The sequence below is a fragment of the Lissotriton vulgaris genome, unplaced genomic scaffold, assembly GCF_964263255.1.
Source record: "Lissotriton vulgaris unplaced genomic scaffold, aLisVul1.2 SCAFFOLD_876, whole genome shotgun sequence".
NCBI classification, from domain to species: domain Eukaryota; kingdom Metazoa; phylum Chordata; class Amphibia; order Caudata; family Salamandridae; genus Lissotriton; species Lissotriton vulgaris.
Window position 1 is genome coordinate 348,170 of NW_028240747.1, and position 27,782 is coordinate 375,951.

At 42.4% G+C, this 27,782-nt stretch overlaps 1 pseudogene; it reads right to left on the bottom strand.

Moving 5' to 3' along the window:
* LOC147672884 (maestro heat-like repeat-containing protein family member 1) overlaps positions 1–27,782 on the bottom strand; it is a 152,504-nt pseudogene that overhangs the window by 27,034 nt on the left and 97,688 nt on the right.

Genomic DNA, 27,782 nt, shown 5'->3' on the forward strand with positions numbered 1-27,782 from the left:
GAGTCACACAATTCAAAGTGTGCAAAATCTGGTTGTTGGCTCAGCCTGCCCTGGGAATTGAATTCAATGTCATCAGTTGTTCGTGTGCCCTTGATGTTACTCTTACATCCTTATATCTGGTTGTAATTTTAGGTCTATATATTTTGGTTTCCTTTCTTATATAACTGAAAGGCCGCCACACCACTTGATCTATTTATTGCAGAGCTTTAGCCTTTAAGCATTTGGCTGTCAGATGCAGCCTTGATCATATAGGGGGAAGGCCATCGTGGTTCAGAGATAAAAAGTGCATTCCTGCTCTAAAATTGCATACATATAGAAAAATACTCCTTTATTATATCCAAGATCAAAATGATTATAACATTTCATAATTCATCTAAGTGAAATTATAATTTGTAATGAAATCTTCCTTAAAAATGCATTAAAACACTTCTGCATGATTTCTGGTATACACAGGCTGAAATATAAGTCTTCTAGTCAAGAAATAAGGATGTCTAATCTAACAGAAATATGTATCAATGTATTTATTAACAACATAATATCGCCAACCCTTTTAAATGTTCCTCACTGTGAAATTCTCACATAGTAGGATTCAATTATGCAATATTTAAAACATTCCTTTTAGCTGCAACATATGGTTGGACCAGAGACCTAACATTTTCTTTCATATTAATTGCTGTGAAATGCCCTGCTCAGCCCTACTCATCATACAAACAATGCAATGCCCAAATAGGCTAATCTAACCACCATGTACCCTGACTAATACCTGCTTCTAATACAAAAGCAGAGAGAGTGTTTGGTGTTTATAAATGTGGTTTGCAAAGTCTCCCATGCATTGACACCACCTGGGTTCTTTGTTTCAAGCTCAGTAGTTTACAAGAATTGGTATTACTGTGTTGTTCAAATGAGACACAATTGAAATAAAAGACGTTGCCGAAATGGGAAGTGTAATAATCATGAGGACTTTAGATAGATTGAAGAAGTATTTTTTCTGTGTTTACGGAATTTTTAGCACATATAGACTGAATCAAGATTCAGCTTCCTCATGTGATCAAGGCTGCGTCTGACAATGGAAGAGCTTCGTGGCAAAAGCGCTGTAATTAAGTGATTTTTGGCAAACCAATGTTGTTAACAGCCTTTCTGTTATCTAAGGAAGAAACACAGAACTTGAAAGAGGTTTCTGTTCATGCCCCATTCGGTTTGGAGTACGGCCAGCTACAAACAAAACTGTGTGCATTTTGATGAATTTTCTTGCTTACTTACACAGGCTTTAAGTCAGACCTCCTCATCTGTTGGTCTGTTGTGTCATATCATTCACATTTTCTTCTGCCCTCCACAGCATTCATCATGGGTCAAATCAGCCTTAAGCTAACTTCACTGTGAGTGATGGCATTCTGCTTTTTCACAAGGAGCACATCCACAAACAAAGTATGTTTCTTTAGTTCCAGGGCCTACTAAGGGAATGTGGGCTTTTTGAATACCTGGCATCTTTTCCCACAGTAAAGGTTTACAAAAACTGTGAAAAAAAACAAGCGTGGACAAAGCCTAAAAACTAGCAGCCAACACCAGGCATAATAGCTTTGTCAATGCTTGTTTGAAATGCCATTAGAGCAAGATGGAATCTGCCTGAGCTCACGCTGCCTGGCCGCTCACGCCGGAAGCGTAATCACTCAACTAGCTGTCCTGCGCCTGTCATCGGGATGCTGATTCATTTTTCACGCCAGCTCCACAGCGCAACAGGAAACTCGAGGCAGCTTTTCTTGGGAGGGGGCTTCTCTGCAGAGGTGACTGGAAGCCCCAAGCCCACACACGGTGCCCGCATCACACAGAGGACTCAAGGGGCTGTCCTGCTTCGAACACGGTCCTTTTTAAAATCTGCCGCGGCAGCAGCATATCTTTACTCCGCATCGCGCACAGCTTTTAACGGAGGGAAAGACAGCGGATTTATGGCCCTTTGGATCTGCTCCGTGGAAGGACCTCCTGAACTTGGTTGGGTCATCATGAGCGCCTGAGGGGCTCGCAGAGGTGCCAAAATGAAAACACCAACTGCCCAGGACGCTATCGGTCGTGCTGCTTCTACTGCCATTGAAGGAGCACCTAAAACAAAACCTGAGGTCAGTGGGGATAAGAAAGCGGGGGGGGGGGGTACCGCAGGGCAAACCAGGCTCCTCCCAGAGACATAAAAATCACTGAGGCTCTGCATCCCCCCCGCAAAAATATTCCTGGGAGGCAAAAAAACCCTGCCAAATACCAACAACAAAACCCCCCTCTTCACCATTAGTAACCCACCAGCCGGAATTGTAACCACTAGTGTTCTACAAGCAGGGAACGTTGTTAAAATTGACTGTCAGCCCACCACTCCGGAAACCAGCTTGGCAGTATTAACTGAGTCCGTGAAAGGCCAAAACGGGACCCCCCAAGCCCTAATACATCCAGGAGATGATACCCCGGTCTCTTTAAACCAGCCTACCCCACAATCTCTAGCCATCGAGAACACACCTGAGGAGAATAGAGAAGAGAACAGCCCTGAAGTACTTGAAGTACTTGAAGTACTTGAAAGACCATTAAATTCCTGCGAATTTGGCGATGTAGGGACCAACAAAGTCATTCAAAGCCTGGTGGTGCCTTCCGGTTCCCAAATACCCTGGACTCCTGAAGCAGGAGCTGAAGACTTTTACTCAGTGTCAGACAGTACCCCAACCTCTTCTATAGAGGATGGCTCCGAGGAAGACAGCGAAAGGGACAGTGAGGTCTCAAACAAAGACACAGGCACAGTCCAGCGTCCCAAAAAACCCATTAACAAGAATAAGCGCCGCAGTCAGCTTAAATGGGACTATTCAGATTCTCAAGTGTCCTACCCCCTGGATGAAGAAGATTCAAGTTCTACTCAGTGGGGAAACACAAAGAACCTGCAAACAGACCCCTCCGAACCTTCTTTAGCAGCCATTCTGGCCTCCATTAAGGACTTTCAGGAAGAAGTGCGGGCAGATAATCGCGTTGCTAAGAATACCGCTAAAAAGTTGCAGGGCGGGCTAAGGCGATTGAATAAGACCTGCTCCGATATCAGCGAACGGGTCGCCATGGTGGAAGCCCGAACGGAACACCTGGAAACAGAGGCCCTAACCACTAAACAACAGGGGGAGTCCAATACAACCTGCATGATCGATTTAATGACAAAGATGGAGGACCAGGAAAATCGCCAGCGTCGAAACAACCTACGCTTACTTGGTATTCCCGAAGGGAAGGAGGGGGAAGATCCAAGACGTTTCATCGTCAAGTTACTTCAAGAATCCTTCCCTGAAGAATCCGGTTGGGACTGGGACCGTGAGGTACAGAGGGCGCACCGTTTCCCCTTTCATCTAAAACGACAACATAATTCAGCTGGAGGACACCCGAGGGTGTTCCTGGTCTATTTCGGAAACTTTCTTCTTAGAGAGATGATCTACGATAAAACCCGTTTCAACTCTAAAAAAGGGGCTAATGGGATAAACTTTTTCGCAAAGCCAGACTTTTGCCATCAGACAGTCGAGCGTAGATGGCGCCTAAGACAATTAATCCTGCCTTTTCAACAACAAGGGGCAGACGTGTTTCTCATGAATCCCGCCAGACTAAAGGTTATACGCAATGGAACAACCAAAATCTTTTTATCTGAAATAAAAGCCGGGGAATACCTAGAAGAATTGAAGTCCAAGAAAAACAACGGATGAATCAAACTATAGCTCTAGCTCTAGATCTAGCTCTATCTTCACCCAACGCTATCCGCCCGACCAGAATCTTGGCAAGGCACCTATTATAAGTCATCACTGACTGTGGTCTATTGACTAATGTCTATTGACTATTGACTATTGATCATGTCTGGTCCTCCTGCCACATATAGTGATGCCTTCACACCTTAAGCCCATAAGCTATAATCTTATCTTTTTCTTTAGTTTCTTTTTCCTATATTTGTCAATCCACACATAGCAACTGTATAAGGATTCCTGACATCTGACCCTCAAGAGGAGACAGCTTTTGTTTTTTTTGTTTTTTTTCTGTCTTTCCGGCGTGGCTAGCGGCTGGGGCTCATGTAGATTACCATCATTCAGGGTTTACCTGATTGCTCAGAAAAGGGGGGGAGGGGGGGGAAGAGGGAGGTACCCGCACTTGCACTTTTATTGGAAGAATGGGAACTATACTTTGTTTAGTTTAATTCACTACTCAATTATTGAAGACACACACAAGCAGACTGTATACTTCATGGCACCGAACGACGAACAACACTCTTTTCTTAAATGGCTAACCTTGATACTCTAAGAATCATTAGCTTAAACATCTGTGGGCTAAATGACCGTTCCAAAAAACAAAGTGTCTCGCAGGGCCTCAGAACCTTGAGGGGAGACATCTATTGTTTGCAGAAAACACATGTCGAAGGCTCACAGAAATACCTGCTTGACTCTCTAGGATTCAAAATCCTGGGGGCTACCTCTCAAGGATCAAAAACCAGGGGGGGGTGGGAATCCTTGCTGAAAAAAGACTTCTTCTGAACACTCCCAGGTCCAAAGCAGACCCTCTCGGCAGGTGGGTCATAACGGAATGTCTTCTTCCTGGTAGTCCCTCTTTTACACTCTGTTCTATTTATGGTAGTAATACGGATGACCCAGGGGTCCTCAACTTAGTGTCAGGGGAATTAGCACATTGGCCTATCCCAATAATTCTCTGTGGCGACCTCAACCTACACTTACCCAGTGATTGGGCTACCGATAGTACCTGGAAGTATAAGGGCAGAAAACCACTCGTCTTTCAGGCCCTGACCAATCTGGTAGAGACGCATGGCCTGAAAGACGCTTGGGCCAGCTTGAAACCCTCCAACCCCTGCTATACTTTCTACTCTGCCCCTCACCACACTCTTGTCAGGCTAGATTATTTCTTCGTTTCATCCTGTCTTATTAACAACAGTACTATTGAGATAGTCCCGCGTTTTATGTCCGATCACAACCCCCTTATTCTCAACATCAAGGGGTTGTCAAAACCTAGAACTCCCACCACTTGGAGCTTTGAGAAAGCCCTACTGCAATATTTAACATATCAGACACATATGCAGGGATGGATACAGGATTTTCTAGAAATAAATATGGGGACAGCACCCCTGACCATAGTTTGGGACACACTTAAAGCAGGCATCAGGGGCGAAACTCTTGGTTTTTCAGTGGGTAAAAACAAAAAGGAGAGACTTGCTACCTCTGATCTTCAGGAGAAGCTTAAGAATGCCGAAACTAAATTAACACAAGCCATTCAAGCAGGGTTAAATACCGAGGCTATCCAAGACGAGGTTGTTTTGATCAGAGCTAAAATTGGAGCAATTTTCTCTGAAAAAATCGCTGCAAAGTGGGCCGCTACACGACAAGAAAATTACGAATGCAGCGACAGTATAGGGCACCACTTGGCGGTCAAGACCCGACTACAGGTGTCGAACAGCGAAATACACACCATTAAACTCCAATCAGGAGAGGAGACCAAAGATTTTAACTTAATACGCAAGGGCTTTCAGGACTTTTACGCTAAACTGTACACTGAGGAGAATAAAGATTCGATTGACATAATTGAGAACGATATCTCCAGTTACTTGAATATAGATTAATCTTGAAACACTTTCTACAAATTCTGCCGACATATTTGAACTTATTCCTACTTGGGAAGAGATACAGAAATCTCTTAAGTCCCTCCCCGATTGTAAAGCTGCAGGTCTGGACGGGATCCCCATGGAATTTTATAAAGTCTTTGCGCCCCTAATTCAGAAAATATTAACTGATCTGATAACATCTATTTTCAGTGGGGCCTCTCCTCCTCCAGATTCCTGGTCTAACGCTAGGATAGCTATTTTTCCCAAAAAAGAAAATCTCCACTCGAGATGAGCTCATACAGGCCAATAACACTCATCAACTGCGACTCTAAGATTTATTCCAAAGTACTGGCAAACCGAATTTCTTCTGTGGTGGAATCCCTGGTATCAGAGTGGCAACATGGGTTTATCCCAAAAAAGGGCACCCCAGAACACGTTAGGCGAGCCATTACTCTATTTGACGCCGCACAGGCAGCAGGAGACCCGATGTCATTAACACTACTTGACGCCGAGAAGGCCTTTGATCGGGTTTCCTGGAGATACTTGTGGGCAGTCATGAAGAGGATGGGCTTTGGGCCGAAGTTCATACAGGCCGTGAAAGCGCTCTACCTTAACCCCTCAGCCTGTGTTTCCATAAACGGTCAACTAACCGAGCAACTGAAGATATCCCGAGGCACCAGACAGGGTTGCCCCTGCTCCCCTCTGCTGTTTGTCCTGTACCTGGACCCTTTTATTAAACAAATTGAAAACAATCACAACATTCCACCGACACGTTTCCAAGGCTTCAATACAAAATTTTTAGCATACGCAGACGACTTGGCCATTACATCACCAGACCCTCTAAAAGCTATAACGGAATTAGAACATGAGGCAGAAAAATTTGGAAAGATCTCTGGCTACACTCTTAATAAAAATAAAACTCAGATAATCACTAACAGCAAAATCTCCTGGACCGATCAGAGGGTGGTAGGCAAAGCCAAATATTTAGGAGTATGCCTTTCTTCTAATCTGGACGAAGTTGTTTCCAATAATCTGCTCCCGCTCGCAGTACAAACCAAGAAAGCACTGAAACAAATAAATAACCTTCACCTCACTTTAGTTGGTAGATGCAACGTCGTAAAAATGACCTATTTTCCCAAACTTTTATATTTTTTCCGGACCATACCTTTAGAATTTAGTAAAGCCAACCTCAGGAAATTCCAACAAATCTACACACAGTTTATTTGGGCATATTCACAACCTAGGAGGGCATTCAGACAACTATGCCTGCCTAAAGACCGAGGCGGCTGGTCCTTCCCCAACATCATTTTGTACTACTGGGCCACGGTCATGCAATATAGTACCGAGCTAACTAAAGAACGTCCTGATGTGTTTCCTACAATGTTGCCCTCTCCCTTTCAACTATTGGTGGGGGAACACCACTGGGGGTGTCTGCTACGAGAAACTACCTTTGGATACTTTAAACGGGTTAGATTTAAGACCCTGCTCAACTCATTTAAAGTATTTCAAAGCATTCGTAGATACCTTGGTATAGGCAGATACAATCACTATTCTCCTATTTTAAATAATAGTAATCTCCCTGACATCTTTGGAAGGGCCTACTTATCTGACTGGTACAGGGCTGGTATTAGAAAATTAGGTGACTTAATTACCAACGAGGGAGTTATCCCCTTTCCTGACCTTATTGATAAATTCAGCCTCAAGAAAGAGGACGCTTTTAAATATATGTCTATCTACGACTTTCTCTCTAGAAAGGTAGGGGGAACCTCAGGTTTTATGGAGGTAGAAGTCCTTAATGTCTTACGGAAACCTCTGACTCCCCGAATTGGCCTCCTATACTGCATCCTAAATAGACAGACTCCTGACGATTTGCAAAGTATTGCAGGCAAATGGTCTACCAAACTTGATTCTCCTAGAAATGTTTTCTTTAACTCACTTACCCTTTCACAAAATATTTTACTGTCTGCTAAATTACAAGCTCAGCACTTTAAAACAATTTTTTTTAATATATCACTCCTAGCAAAATAGCAAAATGGGGGACCGGCCAAGGTACTCTCTGTCCCAGATGCGCTGAATTCGGGGCCAACTCCATACATATATTTGCTTCTTGCACCAAGCTCGCGCCTACTTTAAATCGAATACAGGGGTTTCTAAGAGGAGTCACCTCCCAGCCAATAACTATGAACCATACTACCATCATGCTTGGGACACAAACAGAAGCCCCACATCTGAAAAGGGAGGGCCTAACATTTATAGCAATGGCCGTCTGGAGGATCTGTGTTGCTACAGCCTGGTTAGACCCAGAACCCCCTTCTTTTTCTCAATGGCTTGCCAGATTTATGGCAACATACCACTTGGAAATAGCTGTATATGCAAAAAAAGGACGTAAGGGCCGGAGAAAGGGCACCGAGGTGTGGGAAAATCTAACTAACTGGTTGACTCTGCCCGATTAGCTCGTGTATTTCTGTTCCTTTTTAGGTCTCGCTCGAGACCTATTGTGATTAAGTCGGCTCTCAAGGGACGTAGACAGGGGCACGCGCGGCGATTTCACAGCGTGGACGCGCATGCCCCGCCCCCCGGAGCCGTGCACATCTCCAGAAGCCGATTGCCAGGGTCAGCCATGCCTCTCCAGTCACACACGCACACACACTGCATACACGCACGCGCACACACACACACACTGCATACACACACGCTGACACACAGGTGCCATGCCCCCCACGCCCCACTTACCGCCTCAGCCGCCTCTCCTGACTTCTGCTGCCATCCACTTTGTGAGAGTGGGCTTCTCCAAAAGACGGAAGTCCCGCCCCACGACTGCCGTGAGCGTGCACATCCCGAGACCGGAAGTTCGGGAGAGTGCACGCTCACGGCTTGTTATTAAATACTTTTTTGTAAATGATTTAGTAAACGTAAGGGTGGCCACGAGATCTTCGCATGAAGGTCTGGAATAATTGTGTGTGAATGTCTACATTTCATCTGCGATTTTGAATATCCTACAGTGTAAATAAACATCCTTGTTTTGCATTAGTGCGGAGAAATAATGCTGTTGCTTGTGAGAGAATGATACTCGGGGACGTTTCTTAACCTCCATTCACCCTTGACATTGCCAGTATTCTCCGCGTTCATCACTTCTGTTCGCCTTACCTGACCCAACCCTATTGGTAGAATAAAAGGTAGGCCCTTCCAGGTGCAGGTATTAAGAGTGTTGTTGTAAACAGCTTTTTTTTCATGGACTGCGGCGGGCATATGAGGTGCGGGCTTCAGAGTAAATGGAACAGCTGTGCGTTCGACGTGTCTGCGGTCCTGAATGCAAGCAGCCATTCATGAAGCTGGTGGAAGGGCTCCGTGACCGAGTGCCCTATCGAATGCTCTAGCCCTCCACATCTGCGCAGCACTAGAGTGACATACGCCAAAGCCATGGCATGTGGCAGCCCAGGGAAAGTGCATTCCGGCTGGATTAGCCGTCAGCTGGCTCGTAATTGTGGAACACCTTTTTTATGGGCGGTGATGTCAGCAAAGCAAAGCTGCCGGTCTTGCTGACCTAGGAGGAAGCGACCTGTCGGTGTGCGTGCCCTGCGCCGAGGTCTTTGTTCGCACTTACCCCATGCTCTTTAAGATCCCGTCAGCACCTCGTGTGGTAATTAGTTCAGACATCACTAATGCCGAAAATACAGCACGTTGGTCATGCTTCTTCTAAGACGTGGATTACTCTGCAGTGACGATGAACGTGCGCCGTGCGCCCGACACTCTCAACGGCTGCAATAACCTTCTAGGAGTATGTTTAAACGCATCACACACACACAAATCGAAAAATTACCAGGGAGCGGTACAAGAACATATCCGAGACATCACATAACACATGGTATGGGGTCGTTTTCATAGGAATCGATTATTTTAAGTGTAAGCAATCGAGTTATATTTAAAGGAACGAAAGAATAAGGGAAGCCGATTGTAAATTAGCACTTGTTTTGCTTGTGTGAAGAAATGGTTATTGAGTGGGGGGAGAGAGCTTGCGGCCCTGGGAGGACCTGTGCCAGCTCAGCAGCTGTTGTGTGTATTTCAAGCGGCGAACATTCTGATCTAAGAGCCGTTTGTACCATTTTCTTTTACAAAGAACCCGGAAGTACCTTCTTCAAAGTCTGGATGATAAAGAAAATGGTCTTCTCAGTGTAAACTTTTGCATAACTGTTCTGAGTAAAATAATCAGTTAAAGTATGCTGTGTGATCCTGGCTGGCTCTTAGTGCGACCACATCAACTACCAAACAATATGTGCCAACTGGCGCAGAGGCCCGGGCTTCTGCGCCCCATAAACTATGTGGTATCCTTCTGTTTGCCTCGTAGTTTTACTTTTTCAGCTTGACACATGTACAAAAAGATGTTCAACAAGCATTGGAAATGCAATAGGTCTCGCATTAGAAAAGTTGGAGCTATTGGTCTTGTAAATTACAAATATTTTATTTATTTGTTGGTTTTGAAAATAGAGAAATTGATAGCTTTGTCATTTACAATGCCAATAGTTATAACTTTCGCGAATGTGACACCTATAGCATTTGGAATGCAACATGTTTTGTATTTACGTGACTTAGATGGCAGCTCTGGTCGTTAGGCCACATCTCTAGTGAGCAGTAGAGTGCAGCAGGGGAGAGAAGCACAGCAATGCAATAGGTCTCGCATTAGGAAAGTTTGAGCTATTGGTATTGTAAAGGACACATTTTTAGGTCTCGCAGAGAGACCTATAGCCGTCCATCCACAAAGCTGACTTTTTATGATGAGGATTCTCAACAGTTCACGTGAAATCACGTGACCACAAGCTTCTTCGTGCATTACCTTGCATTTCCCCTCAGGCTTCCCCCTGCCAGCAGCATTTGCCACATCAAAGGCTTCAGCTGCCCCGCCCCCCGTCGTCACTTATTCACAGCCGCGCCTCGCATTTCCCCACAGGCTTCCCCCTGCCAGCAGCATTTGCCACATCAAAGGCTTCAGCTGCCCCACCCCGCCGTCACTTATTCACGGCTGCAGGCCGTGCCTTGTTGTCTGTAGACAGCCGCGCGACTGGTAAGTTTCGATTTCGCTTTTTCGCTACTTCCTTGATCCTGAGCAGTCATTCGTTCTCTCTGCTGCATGCTATCACAACAAGCTGACGGACTCGCTTTATCTGCTTATTTACTAGAATATATATTATTTTAAGAACTCACTCTCTGACTGGTAAACAGTGTCTTTCTACAAGACCGTGCTGTCTCTGCAAAACATGGCTCTTTCTGCTGTACACAGGGCCCAGTCTGGCCTGATGCAGTATTGTTGAACGGCGGAATACACCAAGTTTCTGCATTGCACATCAGATGCTGTCTCGGTTCAACATTATGGGTGTAGAAATTTGATTGGGTTACTCGTCGTTATCTTGTTGAAAGTTTCCGATTTATTTTTTCCGAATGCCGTCTCAAGTTTGTAGATGTAGATAAGCATTGCTATTTGTGTGTGTTTGACATTCCCTCCAGAGGATCTGTGCCACCGCAGGAGGCAAGCCCGTCACTGCACATGGCTTACAGTGTAGTATTTTATAGAGAAAGAAATATTGAAGTAATAGCGACGTTTCAAACAACTTTTCTGTTATTAACATACTTGAGGTGCCACAGCACAAAGCAGCCCATCTGTTTGAGTTCTTAAATGGTCTGCTTTGAAGTATGGGTGAGAGCTCATATCTCTGCCTTAAATATTTTTGTTGCACCTTAACGTGCACGTTAATGCAGATTTTTTTTGTCTTGAAACTTGTAGTAAGTGATGTAATTTGAACTATACTCATACCGCCAGCAGTTTTTTTTTGAAGATTCTTGGCATCTCATGATTTTGATAGAAGCACTCGGGCGTCTTTTACCTTCGTCTGTCAAGTTCTAAATGCACCAGTAAGCAACCTAACCTGTTTATCAAGGTGTTCTTCTCTTGCAACCCATCCTTCAACCTTATAGTATTTGTGAAAAAGCTAACACCTGTTAGTATTTGCCTGGCGTCGACTACCTGGTGCACAGTTGGTTCCTGCAGCAGCAGTGTTAACCTGCTATGTTACCTCTTAGGTAAAGTATGATAAATAATATGTCACCAAGGTGGCTGGACGAGTAAATCCCCTGCTGTTGACATCTGGTGTAATTTGCACATTAGTTTGAATCCCTACATAGGCAAATAGTAATCCCCGCTCTGTAGAGAGTTTAGAAATAACAAAAGTAGTGTGGAACAAAATTCTAGCCTAAAACATCGTCCATTGTAATAGGTACTCCATGTGTGCCACGCTTATCTGCGGGACGCCTCTGAGTAAATAAAAAATCAAAATAAAGATAAAAGTAGGTTGTTTCATTGTGTTTTTGTTCCAATAATGTCATATTGGTGTATTTCTCAAGTAAAGTATGGCTGTTATTTTCCAAAGCAGAACACTGAGCACCTGCTAAGGGAGCCTTTGTGGGCCTAGAAAAACAGTGGGATGAGTTGAATGAGAAGCCGAGCCCAGCCGTGACCCGATTATCTGCTGTTGTCAGCCTCACGGCCCTTCAATTTTGAAATGTTTATGAAGGCGCGTTTAGCAACAGGAAATACCCGCGTGCCACAAGGACACAGACCAAAGCGCCATGAAATGGAGCTGTGCTCCTGCTATCCGCCTTCTATCGCATTGTTGCTGGTAAATGTTGTTTGAACCCTGTTAAGCTCACTGAGCAATTTTCTAAGCCCTTCCCATCTTTCTGGCGAAGGCCTAGCCAGGCATGGGTGTCAGGGGCTGAGAGGTGACCGAGCCGAGGGTCTGGAATGGCTCATGGCGCACGGGAGTGCACATCAAGGCGCTAAGCAAGCTCCCGAGCAGTTGGAACATTATCATACCAAGGTTGTGTTAATATCTTTGAAGTCCAGAACTTCAGGTTGGGGGCTAGGGGGGATGGGTGGGGAACCGTCTTCTCTAGCAGGGCAGAATCTTGCTCCCTATCCCCAAACTCGCCTCGAGCACCCGAACAATGGGACAGTCTCGTTTCCACCATTTGCTTACATCCCAAACACCCAGCTCCTCCATCGCTGCTTCCTCTGAGCCTCTTCCCACTGCAAACAAAACAAGCATTGGCATAGCCCACCAGGTCTCGCTTTTGGGACCTTCTAAGTATTTTCTGATGGAGAGAGAGTCATTTTTTTAGACCCCCCCTCTATTCTTTCTCACCCTCTCTCTCTCTTGCTCCTTCTCCCACTCCCATTCCCTCTTCCCGCCCCTCCTTCCCTCACTCTTTCGCTCTCTTCCTTCTCTCTCTTTCTTTCTCCCCCTCTCTCCTCCCTCCCTCCCCTCTCTATCTCTTTCTCTCCCTCCTTCTTACCTCCCCTCTCTCCACCCTCTCTTGCCTCTTCCTTCTCTCTCTCTTGCTCCCTCTCCCCTTCCCTCTTCCCTCCCTCCATCTCTTGGCCCTTCTTTCTCTCTCTCCGCTTCCCTCCCTCTCCTCTCTCTCCCTCTCCCCTTCCTTCTTTCTCTCACCCTCTTGCCTCCCATCCCTACCTCACTCTCCCTCCCCCTTCCTTCTCTTTCTCTCTCCCTCACCCTTCTCCCTTTCCTTCTCTCTGTCTCTCGTATATTCAGTGCTTTTCAGGTACATTTGCAAAATATACTTTTGCGACCTCTGTCACATGAAACCAGGGTGATTCTTCTCTTGTAGTTGCATACTTGATCTAACATGGTTGTTTTCTGTAGTGAGAAGATAAGAGCGCACGTTCCCCGAATGCCTGAGCTGGGTTCCGGGTATTCCCGGCTGTGATTGGTTGTAAGGTGGAACACAAACAGAGGCAGAAGTTACACAGTGATGTTTCCCATATGCCGTTAAATGAGAAGGGGATGTTGATGAATAAACACGTTAAAAATCTGCCCCACTCCACGCAAATATTCGACAAACACATCGTTTAAATACATAGGGTAAACTTGGGGAGATACTAAAAAAATACACTATTAGGTAGAACTGAGGCGCACGCACCACGCTTCAGTGATCAATGCTTTTCACCTTACTCCTTCTAAGGATAAAGAGGTAAGGAGGACATAAGAAAGGTTACTCAATAGGGGAGAAATTAAGACTGCAATTAACACTTTAGAAGCTAGCGGCATAACGAGAGAGCCTTGTTTTAAGGCATGCGTTGTGCCCTGGACTCTCCCTCCCAACAAATCGACTCCCAGCCTCACTTTCTCTCTCTTCTCTGTCTCCCCTTGCCCTGACACACTCTGCACCCTCACACACTCTGCACCCTCACACACACTGCACCCTCACACACACTCTGCACACTCGCACACACTCTGCACCCTGAAACACACTCTGCACCCTCACACTCTGCACCCTCACACACTCTGCAATGGAACATACACTCCAAATAATACCACTCAGTGCCACATAATTACACGCGGCACAATTACACTCTACTGAATACAACATAACCTCCCCATAATACCACTCAGTGCCACATAATTATATGCAACATAATTACACTGCACTCAATGCTAACAAACAATCCAAATACCACTCCGTGCCAGATAATTACACGCCACAAAATTACACTCTACTGAATACAACATACACTCCCCATATTACCACTCAGTGCCACATAATTACACGCCACATAATTACACTATTCTCAATGCAACGTAAATGCACTCCACATAATACCACTCAGTGCCATATAGTTACACATCTCATACTTACACTCTACTCAATGCAACATAAATACACTTTATCTATCGCCCTCACTCTATCTATCTATCGATCGCCCTCACTCTATCTATCTATCTATCTATCTATCTATCTATCTATCTATCTATCTATCTATCTATCTATCTATCTATCTATCTATCTATCTATCTATCTATCTATCTATCTATCTATCTATCTATCTATCTATCTATCCATATATCTATCAGTCGCCCTCACTCTATCTATCACCGTAACTAGTGTATTGGACTGCCTGATAAGCTACTCACCATATCATTTCCCAGGAATCTTAATTTATTTAATAGGCTGCAGGCAGAACGGGATGTGCATGAATCAATTAATTACTAAAGAACATGGCAGCATTCATCTCTGGTTAAACTTTTGGCGGAGCAGGATATAATCTACTTCGCTGTTGTTACCTCTTTACCACGTTGCCATTCTCTGAGAACTTGTAATCTTTGTGATTTACATAACTATCTGCAGGCAGGACGAACGTACATTAGGCATTTATTAATTATACAAATAAACATTGCAGTCAATCGTATCTGGTAACACTTCTGGCCGAGCGGGTAATACTAACGGCTACTAAAGTAAGAGCAAAGGACTACGCGCCTTAGCCACTGATTACGACCCTGTCCTTCGGCGGCATCTAACGCGGCTTTCACTCGGAAAGTAAAATCAAAGTTTCCTCCAAGCTGTGCTGCCATCAGGAAACCGTGCACACTTGGCAAGGAGCCAGGACTGGGACCAGGTAGGACTGATTCTTTATACTATCACACCCAGCTTGTGCTGTTCTTTTTTAATTGGGGGGGGGCAATGGGCTTGTTTGTGGTTATTTAGACTTAAAAATGTATTCATAATGTCACAGTCGCGTTGTCATGCTGCGTGCATGCGAAGTCCTGCAAGCCGCATCCAGATCTATCTATCTATCTATCTATCTATCTATCTATCTATCTATCTATCTATCTATCTATCTATCTATCTATCTATCTATCTATCTATCTATCTATCTATCTATCTATCTATCTATCTATCTATCTATCGCCCTCACTCTATCTATCTATCTGTCTATCTATCGCCCTCTATCTATCTATCTATCTCTATCAATCTATCTATCTATCTATCTATCTATCTATCTATCTATCTATCTATCTATCTATCTATCTATCTATCTATCTATCTATCTATCTATCGCCCTCTCTCTATCTATCTATCTATCTATCTATCTATCTATCTATCTATCTATCTATCTATCTATCTATCTATCTATCTATCTATCTATCTATCTATCTATCTATCTATCTATCTATCTATCACACTCACTCTATCTATCTATCGCACTCACTCTATCTATCTATCGCACTCACTCTATCTATCTATCGCACTCACTCTATCTATCTATCGCACTCACTCTATCTATCTATCTATCTATCTATCTATCTATCTATCTATCTATCTATCTATCTATCTATCTATCTATCTATCTATCTATCGCCCTCTATCTATCTATCTATCTATCTATCTATCTATCTATCTATCTATCTATCTATCTATCTATCTATCTATCTATCTATCTATCTATCTATCTATCTATCTATCTATCTATCTATCTATCTATCTGTCTATCTATCTATCTATCTATCTATCTATCTATCTATCTATCTATCTATCTGTCTATCTATCTATCTATCTATCTATCTATCTATCTATCTATCTATCTATCTATCTATCTATCTATCTATCTATCGCCCTCACTCTATCTATCTATCTATCTGTCTATCTATCGCCCTCTATCTATCTATCTATCTATCTATCTATCTATCTATCTATCTATCTATCTATCTATCTATCTATCTATCTATCTATCTATCTATCTATCTATCTATCTATCTATCTATCTATCTATCGCCCTCACTCTATCTATCTATCTATCTGTCTATCTATCGCCCTCACTCTATCTATCTATCTATCTATCTATCTATCTATCTATCTATCTATCTATCTATCTATCTATCTATCTATCTATCTATCTATCTATCGCCCTCTCCCTATCTATCTATCTATCTATCTATCTATCTATCTATCTATCTATCTATCTATCTATCTATCTATCTATCTATCTATCTATCTATCTATCTATCTATCTATCTATCTATCTATCTATCTATCTATCTATCCATATATCTATCAGTCGCCCTCACTCTATCTATCACCGTAACTAGTGTATTGGACTGCCTGATAAGCTACTCACCATATCATTTCCCAGGAATCTTAATTTATTTAATAGGCTGCAGGCAGAACGGGATGTGCATGAATCAATTAATTACTAAAGAACATGGCAGCATTCATCTCTGGTTAAACTTTTGGCGGAGCAGGATATAATCTACTTCGCTGTTGTTACCTCTTTACCACGTTGCCATTCTCTGAGAACTTGTAATCTTTGTGATTTACATAACTATCTGCAGGCAGGACGAACGTACATTAGGCATTTATTAATTATACAAATAAACATGGCAGTCAATCGTATCTGTTAACACTTCTGGCCGAGCGGGTAATACTAACGGCTACTAAAGTAAGAGCAAAGGACTACGCGCCTTAGCCACTGATTACGACCCTGTCCTTCGGCGGCATCTAACGCGGCTTTCACTCGGAAAGTAAAATCAAAGTTTCCTCCAAGCTGTGCTGCCATCAGGAAACCGTGCACACTTGGCAAGGAGCCAGGACTGGGACCAGGTAGGACTGATTCTTTATACTATCACACCCAGCTTGTGCTGTTCTTTTTTAATTGGGGGGGGGGGGCAATGGGCTTGTTTGTGGTTATTTAGACTTAAAAATGTATTCATAATGTCACAGTCGCGTTGTCATGCTGCGTGCATGCGAAGTCCTGCAAGCCGCATCCAGATCTATCTATCTATCTATCTATCTATCTATCTATCTATCTATCTATCTATCTATCTATCTATCTATCTATCTATCTATCTATCTATCTATCTATCTATCTATCTATCTATCTATCGCCCTCACTCTATCTATCTATCTGTCTATCTATCGCCCTCTATCTATCTATCTATCTCTATCAATCTATCTATCTATCTATCTATCTATCTATCTATCTATCTATCTATCTATCTATCTATCTATCTATCTATCTATCTATCTATCTATCTAGCTATCTATCTATCTATCTATCTATCTATCTATCGCCCTCTCTCTATCTATCTATCTATCTATCTATCTATCTATCTATCTATCTATCTATCTATCTATCTATCTATCTATCTATCTATCTATCTATCTATCTATCTATCTATCTATCTATCTATCTATCTATCACACTCACTCTATCTATCTATCGCACTCACTCTATCTATCTATCGCACTCACTCTATCTATCTATCGCACTCACTCTATCTATCTATCGCACTCACTCTATCTATCTATCTATCTATCTATCTATCTATCTATCTATCTATCTATCTATCTATCTATCTATCGCCCTCTATCTATCTATCTATCTATCTATCTATCTATCTATCTATCTATCTATCTATCTATCTATCTATCTATCTATCTATCTATCTATCTATCTATCGCCCTCTCTCTATCTATCTATCTATCTATCTATCTATCTATCTATCTATCTATCTATCTATCTATCTATCTATCTATCTATCTATCACACTCACTCTATCTATCTATCGCACTCACTCTATCTATCTATCGCACTCACTCTATCTATCTATCGCACTCACTCTATCTATCTATCGCACTCACTCTATCTATCTATCGCACTCACTCTATCTATCTATCGCACTCACTCTATCTATCTATCTATCTATCTATCTATCTATCTATCTATCTATCTATCTATCTATCTATCTATCTATCTATCTATCTATCTATCTATCTATCGCCCTCTATCTATCTATCTATCTATCTATCTATCTATCTATCTATCTATCTATCTATCTATCTATCTATCTATCTATCTATCTATCTATCTATCGCCCTCTATCTATCTATCTATCTATCTATCTATCTATCTATCTATCTATCTATCTATCTATCTATCTATCTATCTATCTATCTATCTATCTATCTATCTATCTATCTATCTGTCTGTCTATCTATCTATCTATCTATCTATCTATCTATCTATCTATCTATCTATCTATCTATCTATCTATCTATCTATCTATCTATCTATCTATCTATCGCCCTCACTCTATCTATCTATCTATCTGTCTATCTATCGCCCTCTATCTATCTATCTATCTATCTATCTATCTATCTATCTATCTATCTATCTATCTATCTATCTATCTATCTATCTATCTATCTATCTATCTATCTATCTATCTATCTATCTATCTATCTATCTATCTATCTATCGCCCTCACTCTATCTATCTATCTATCTGTCTATCTATCGCCCTCACTCTATCTATCTATCTATCTATCTATCTATCTATCTATCTATCTATCTATCTATCTATCTATCTATCTATCTATCTATCACACTCACTCTATCTATCTATCGCACTCACTCTATCTATCTATCGCATCACCACAGCAACACTCAGCACCACCACAGCATCAATCAGGGGCACCACAACATCACTATACGCTACCAAAGCATCACTGAACGCCACAGCATCACTTGTCGCCACAGCATCACTTGTCGCCACCACATCATTCAGCGCCACCACAGCATCAATCTGTGCAACCATTCAACAACAACTGGTTCAAATATGTTCTCTCAATGTTTCAAGCTTCATTACAAATGTCACAAAAATTAAAAGCCATTGTTATGTGTAATATCAATACATCTAAGTCACGTAAATACAACACATATTGCATTACAAATGCTATAGGTGTCACATTTGCGAAAATTGAAACTATTGGCATTGTAAATGACCATGCTATTAATTTCGCTATTTTGAAAACCAACACATAAATAAAAAAATTGTCATTTACAATACCAATAGCTCAAACCTTCCTAATGCGAGACCTATTGCATTGCAAATGCTTGTTTATACTATTCGGTGCCAGTCCTCCCAGACAGTTTTTTCTGCATCTTTCTATGTCTGCTTCTTTCTATTCCCTCTTTCTTTTTCTTTTCTAGTTTTTTTTTTCTTTTTTTTCTTTCTTCTTCTTTTTCCTCTGGTGTATATTGTGCCCATTATTCCAATTCCCGCTGTAACCTTTTTCTTCTCTGTCATAGGAGGGTGGGGGGAGGGGCGGGGGGGGCCATAGACCCTCAATGTTAATTTGTATGTATACTTACTTTGCAATTTGAAAAAAAAAAAAAAAAATGAAATGCCATTAATGCTTGTTTAAATTGGGTGCTGAATGGCTGGTGCTTTGGGGACTCACCTTCCAAATATGTTATCAGCGGGGGGATCTTCATTCTGATGAGCCTCGCTAAAAACGGGTAGTTTGCAGGAATCAGGCGCTCAAGAAGGGCCAAGACAGCGGTTCCCTTTTCGACATCCCAGCGAGGATGTGATGAAATGACCTGAAAACCCACAACAAAGAATTCAGCAAGTGAATACTCACTGGCCTTTAAAGAATCTGGAAATGCTACCTTGTTTTATGTACAGTACGTAATACCACATTTTGGCTGTTTCTGTCTGATGTAAGTAGCATGTCTTACTGATAACCAATTGACTGGAAATAAAACCATCACGTTCAAAAGGATAAAAGTTGAGTTGAATGCAAGCTCTCCATGGGCAGGTTGCATAGAAATTCCAGCAAAAAACTTGAGGAGAGGGATCTGGTGGAATATGGTGGGGGTGGAATGTGATACTCACAAGCAATCTTATGAAGAGGCTGTGTATTGGAATTCCTTTAGCTGTTTAGATACAAAAGAAAGAAGACATGTCATACTCAGTCCATAAAATACTGAGCAACACTTGCCAAAGGAAGAAATATGGCTGACACACACACTTAAGACACACAGTAGTATCTTCAAAGTAGAGGATGGGTGGTATTTCAATGAGGCACTAGAGGTCACGAGGATGCTTTAATGTCCCTGCAGATACTGACATAGACACCCCCACCACAAAGGGTGCTGCTAGTGGTATACAGTACCGTAATGGTCTGTGCTACAATCCTCCACCTCCCTACCCCAGCGATTGCTGTCAAGGAATGACAGCTGCAGAAAGTGCTACCTAAGCTGTCATGCACTGGTCCTGCTAAGCTGTCATTGAGTGACAGAAGACTACAGTGGGACAAGAGAGGGTGCAACAGGAGCTGTCGACATGCCCTACATCTTGAATGGACAATGGTAAAGGGGAGTCATTCTGCGACAGTGGATATTTTCCAGAAGAAAGAGGACACCAGAACATGTTCTTGCATATCCATGTTCTTATAATGTTAACCACCTGGGGGGCAGTACATAATTGCCTGTTCTGTTCTGCTCAGGACCTTTTACATGAGTAACAAAGAAATAGACTATGATACCATCTGCCCAGGTTACTTGCACTTTATCAACATATTCATTGGAAAGTTGAGTGGGGAGTGCTAATTGGAGCTCTGGAAATGTTGTCCTCAATTACAGGTTCTCACCACCAGATGCAAATCCACTTCCTGACCTTGGAGTCAGTCCAAATAATTATTTTCACTTACCCTCATTGAGTAGGCCTACCTGCCTATCAGGTCCATATGTCAAGTTAGAGCCAATAACTAGCAATTTAGTCTGGATCTGAAGTCCAAAATAATGAACCAGAAACATTGCAGAGACAAATATCATAACTAAAAGTAACTTCATAGAGAAATAAAATACATCCATGTTGTGACTGACTAAAGTAAAAGCATATAAATAGGTATCATACCCAGACAGGTCTGATCACCGTACCAGAGATAGGTAACTCCATGGAGAGCAAGAATACTCCAAGGTTTGAAGAGGAACATTAGAGGCCTGAGTAGCCTCACAGAGTGTGGAAACCTGAGACAGTTAGCACATTACATTTAAGGGGTGAGGGTAATAATCAGATGAAGAGCTGAAAGCAACAGAAAGTAACTTTATGGCTGGCAAACTACAATAAGTATATAGAGAACAAGGCGGCGGACCCTCCCATATCACCGGGCACATTATCTTTAAGCGACCAGGGGAGGTATCTATGCTGGTCACAGATAGAAGCCATGGCTTTTAATTGTACCCTATTTAGAACTTGACTCCAGGAGATACTAACCTGCTTAGACCCCATAGCCTCTGGTTAAGAGACTCCAAGCTCATTTATTAACATCGCCCAGTCAGTCGCTGACTTGTTTATGGTGCCCATATCCGGCACTGCCCCAGAACACCCGAAATGGTTTGATGCTGAGTGTTCATGGGCCCTTGGCCTCCTGAAGGAAGCTCTTAAGCAGTCCTCCACGACATAGTGTATGGGTGGCAAATTGCTGTAATAATTGCAAGGAGGCATTGAAAGAGCGGAGGCGTCTAATACAGAAACATGTATGGGATAAATTAGCCTAATCGACTGAGCTGGGTGAAAGTAAACTCTTTTGGCCGATCATAAATAGGCCCTGTTTTGCGGAGCCATCAAAGCCTGTGCTATGCCATCACATTACCTCAGAATAATGGGTTGATCACTTTGAAAGGGTGTACTTCTTTGGATATGTTGAATAGCCCCTTAATGAGATAGAACCCGGCCCGGGTGACACATCAAGTGCTTTCTCTTTGGAGACAGTATGCCTGGGCATCGAGGGATTGTCCTGGATAAAGGTTCCTGGACGCGATTTGATCCCTCCAGATCTTTTCCGGGAGAACATAGACGTGTGGGCCTCAGTTTTGACCAGGGTGTTAAATGCAGCAGCAAGTAAAGGGATGCCGCCTTCTTAGCCAACTGCCACCATTATACCGCTTTTGAAGAGGGGGGATAAGGATAACCCCTACTGCTATAACCCCATTTTCCTCATTCACTTCAAAATTAAGGGCCTGGGTCGGGTTTTACTGACTAGGCTTTCTGCTTGGGCCTACACAAACAGAATAATCTCTCAGGTGCAGTATGGTATAAGTTCGGGAAACTCAACCACTGCTCAATGTCTTAACCTCTATTTAATAGTGTCCAAATACATGGTAGCTCAACCTGGTGCAGTTTTTTAGTCTTCATGGACCTTACGTCCACCTTTGACCGGGTCAACCACAAGAAATTGTGGAATCTATTTAGTTCCTTGGGAGTCGAGCCCACTATCAGAACTTTACTAATGAACCTTCATGCCCACACTACAGCAGCAGTCAGATATTCACAGGGAGCGGGCCTCTTAGAGTATGTTAACTGCAGTAGGGGGGTCCACCAAGGTTGAATACTTGCCCCTCTTTTATTTATTATCTATATTAATCGTTTATAAGCCTCCCTGTCCTCATTACAGCCTAATTGCCCGCCAGTGGGCAGGAAAGCAGTTAGTTCTTTTATGCGCTGACAATGCGGTGCTGAAGACCCGCACACCAATGGGCCTCCAAGTCTTTATCAATGGGTTTGTTTCTTTTATGCATGGGCTGGACCTGTAGGCCAACTTCAAAAAATCGTACATTTTGGATGTTGGCTCTCTGGCAACTCGATCTAAAACTTTTAAGGCAGGTGTTCACACCTCAACGAAGGTCCCATCTTTCATTACCTGGGAATTTTGTTGGACGCAAAACTCAACTGGAAACAACTGATGGAGGGAAAGTTGTGCGACAGCACAAAGCTTTGGGAGCTATTGCCAACTATGTCCACAGATTGGGTTCTTGGTCCCCTAGTGTGATCTTAAAGGTATAGCAGTCTATATGTGTCTTCAAGGTGTTGTATGGTAGCGAGGTTTGGGGGTGTACAGCGGCCAGCAAGTTAGAGGTCGTTAAAAATACGTTTTTGAGACAAATTTTGAAGGTCCCACAAGGCACCCACTTGTTTACCATACATGAAAAACTAGGAGTTAATTACATTGCGGATTTGGTGGCAGTGAAGCCTTTGATGTGTTGGGTAAAGATATGGTCTAATAGGGCTCGAAAAATCATAAAAATGTTACTAGAACTACAGGTCAAATAACTTTATTAATCTACTCAACCTAACTGTAATGTACTTGACCTGGGAACTGGTCTCAAATTGTGTGATCCTGGGCATATATTTTGTCTTAAGGAGCCGCCTTTTCCGTTATTATCACATAAGAGAGCACCTTCAAATATTCAAGTTCACTTTTTCTGAGGTTCTAAAAAACGTTTTATTTACTAAACAAAATGTTTTCTCCATGTATAACAAGAATTAAGGCCATTAATAGGGTGCACATGATTCCTGGCTTGCCTCTTAGTTCACTAAAATCATTTTCATCTGGGCAGGAGCAGTAATAATTCTCAGTTCATGTTTAAAAACTCACTTTTCACAACTAGTGAAATATATTTTTCAAGCAACATCTAGGGTTGAGGCCGAGTTTAACCCCTTGATTATTTTATACTGTTTGTCACTAGATCATACACTTGAAATCCCCTTGTTACAGTATGTAAAAAAGTCCTTTGTGGACCTTGGCAGGGGGGATATTTTTCTGAAATGTGACGCAGTGTGGCCTCAGGACCTGAAAATAGTCAAGGAGCTTTTTTTAAACACACCGCTGCTCATCGCGAAAATACTGAGCTTATGCAACCAACCGTGAGAGGACCTGTTTTGATAAGTCAGTGCAGGACAGGGAGAACTATCTATTTACCCTCATGAACCCCTTAGATAGATTTTTAGTAACCGTTTAAGATTCAATCTGCTACACCATCTACTGGTGTCCCCGTCTGGTTATTTACCTGCAAACGTGAGAGGGTCCTGTGGCTGCAACAACAGGTCTCCACAGGACACCTTACACTTTGTCTTCTTATGTAAATATTTTCCCCACCCCAGGTGATTGATTCTTAGGCTCCTTTTAAAAGCCATGAAATTTAGACAAGCCTGGGTTGTAGTAATGTATTTGCAGCTTTTGCCTAACAACCATACCCTTTATGTTGCCACGAATTTCCCGAGGGCTGCTTTTAGATCAAGAAGCTCAAGATGCGACTGACGTCAGCTTGGAACATGCAAATTTGCACACTATCTATTTTAATGTAATGAAGTTCTTCTTATAGTTATATTTTATATTTTTTTTAAATCTTTTATGGATGTTACTACTTCCGAATAAAGATATATTATTATATAGAAAGCAGCAACATTAACACAAATACATATATAACTAAAAGGAGAGCAAAAATACGGAATAGACATTATGGTAGTAGAGGTGGGGGCTAGGAGAGAAATTAATCAATTGTCTTGTTACTATTTGATGATTGTAACCTTGAAATTTACACATGCCTATTGTCTTTCTGTTTTGTGTATTAAAACCAGTAAAAATATGATTTTTTTTTAAAAGGAGAGCAAAAACTGTTATTGAAAGAATGACACCCACATACCATAGTAAATTAACCAAAACTCCTGAGCTAATGGACTGGTTCTCCACCTCATGCCAGATCATTACTAAATATGAGGGAATCTGGGGAGAGGAGGAGGAAGCATTAACCACGTCCAATGATAGATCCAACGGTATCAATGAGTAGGATGGTTAAGACTCACCACATTCCTCAAAGTTGATGCTTGCTTTCTTATCTACAACAAGTAGCATCTGGCACAGTGCTGGCACAGATGAAGTATAGTCCTCTTCCAGCATGTAGAGCAAAATATCTTTCCAAAATTCCTGCAAGAAAGAGTGGTGAATGTGTTATTTGTATCATTAGCATTTAACCCCTTCCATGGTGATGACGGCCCCCAGCCGTCATGCGCTATGGTGCTCGTGTGCTGATGACGGTAGGGGGCCGTCATAAACCCACCCATTCGCGATTCTGCCGCACAGGCGCAGAATCGCGGCCGCATGGAAGGGGTGATAAGGCTTTATTCCCACAGATAAACAATCATGGCATTTTATTTAGTTCATGGGGCATTTTGCAAGCTCCCCTCTCTAAGAGATGGGGCTACATTTGATTCATCCACTTTCTGATGGGGTCCAAGGCAGATGCCTAGTATTACACTGATGTAGCACTAACCCAGTTTAATGCTACAATTTGGGATTCTGCATCGAATCAGAATGAACCCATTATGTGCAGAGAATGTGTGAAACATGTTACTTTCCAAACACCCTACAAGTGAGCTGAAGTTTGCAAATTAGCTCATTATCTGTTGGAATCGTCATAGAACTATATTTATGAATGTGCCAGAATACGCAAATCAATGGCTGGAAATAAACAACCCTGTTGATATGAAATAGTGGTGCCTGATGTATCATGGGGCAGGTAGCAAATAGGAGATACAAATTGAGTAGCAATGTTGTGCAATATGACTGATGTACCAATAAGTCTCATTTCAGTCTATTTAGAAGAAGTTGCAAACCCTGCTGCCTCATTCAAATGAATGAGGTAGGATTCAATTGGTGATCTTGTACAAATGCTCCAAACCCTGGGAAGTACTGCATGGGACAGCTGACCACCATTCCTCCATCAGAGGACACAACCTTTACATTGTGTCTCAAGCCACTGTGTGCTTTAACAATGTGATCCAACTCACTAAAGCATCTTTACTAAGCATGGGAGGAAAATCCGTTCCGCTCGCGGATTTTGCGGATTTTCGGTAAATTCGCAATCCGCGAGATTCGCGAATTTCCCGCAAAATCCGCGAACGGAACGGATTGGGTCAAAAGTTCAAGCTGACTTTTGTAACTCTTTTAGAATGGCGCCGGCAAGCTGCCAGAGCCATTCTAAAATAGTTACAAAAGTCAGCTTCAACAGGAAGCTCTAATAGATAAAGTAAAGTAGGTGCTGCTCAAATTCAGTTACACAATCATTATTCACCCCAAACTTGGGGTGATTAATGATTGTGTAACTTAATTTGACCTTCAACTCGAGCACCTGCTTTACTTTATCTTTTAGTGCTTCCTGTTGAAGCTATTTGTAGCTATTTTAGAATGGCGCTGGCAGCTTGCCGGCGCCATTCTAAGTGGGGCTGAGGGCAGAAGGGCACAAAAGTGGGACAGAGGGCAGAAGGGGACACAAAATGAGTGGGGAAGAGGGCAGAAGGGCACAGAAACGAGTGGTACAGAGGGCAGATGGGCATAAAAAACAAGAGGGTGGCAGTGATTAACCAGGCAAAAAAAAAAACGCGAACACGCAAAGTGCCCCACAAACACCCTCGAACACGCAAAGCGCCCCGCGAACACGCAAAAATAAAAAAATCCGCAAATTCGCACAAATTCGCGAGTTTTGCAGATTGCGAATTTGCAAATCCGCAAATTCGCGGATTGCAAATTTGCAAAATTCGCCTATGCTTAGTCTTTATAAAGTATTCCTTTACCACACAGGTAGTTATGATGACTTGCCTAAAGGAAAGCGTTGTTGGACTAATTTTGGACTTTAAGGCCAACACTTTCCCTACTGTTGCACGTACTGGAGTTGGAATAGTACATTTTACTATTCCAAAGTCCAGTGCTTTCCCTAAGACAATTCATTGTAACGACTTCTGTGGTAAAGGAATGCGTTTCAAACATGCAATCGTGGTTCAGAACACGTTGTTAAGGCAGGTGTGATAAATGCCTGCATAGTTCTAACATACAACCCTGCAGCAGAGGGAGCTTTACAAAAATGTGCTTGTTGTGAGACGGAGGATAATGAAGATCACCTGGAATTTTGGAGTCTTTGGATATTCTGGAAATTATATTTTCTACACACCTAGGTAAATGGCCCACCTTGTTTCACATCCTCCGCGCTTACCTCATCAGTATTTCTATGGCGTAATGCAATTGTATTGAGGAGCTGAGAGATTTGGATAAGGATGGTCTCTTCCTCAACATCAGATTCATCTTCCATGTGACTAGCGAACTGTGGAAATGTGGAAAAGCGAGCAAAGTAAAATAAGATGGATTTTCACATCATTTTAATTGCGTTTTCTCTCCCTATGGAGGGACAAGAGATTTGAGAGTTAAAACATCACAACTTTCTAATCAAGGTGGTCAAGCACAAAGAGAACCTATTGACAAATCCAAATGTGAAAGCAAAACCACTAGCCTCAAACATGTAAATAGAAATGTACGAATGCGGTTATGCTCTCATGCTCCGCTCTGTTGAGTATAAAAGTACCCAGTCATTAGGCATGGGAGGGTATAGCATTCATATACTGTCAAAATACCGGTGAACTCACTTATAATATATAAGGTTCTGATAAATGGAACACTACACCTGAGACATTGCGCCTCTGGCACCACAAGGTAGCTCACCACACAGATTTGCCCTTCCCCTATGACTTGATGAGGAAGTATGTGATACCTTATGGGACTTATTACACTCAATAAAGACTAAAGAATACCAGGAACTACGTTTATGGGAGGCAGTTTTTATATGAAATACTGATTTGAAGTATGTTCGTGGTACTTTGCGCTGGATTTGGTGGTTTGCCCTGTTAGGCATTTAAACTGTAAAGTGGGGTATGCAACAGAAAATA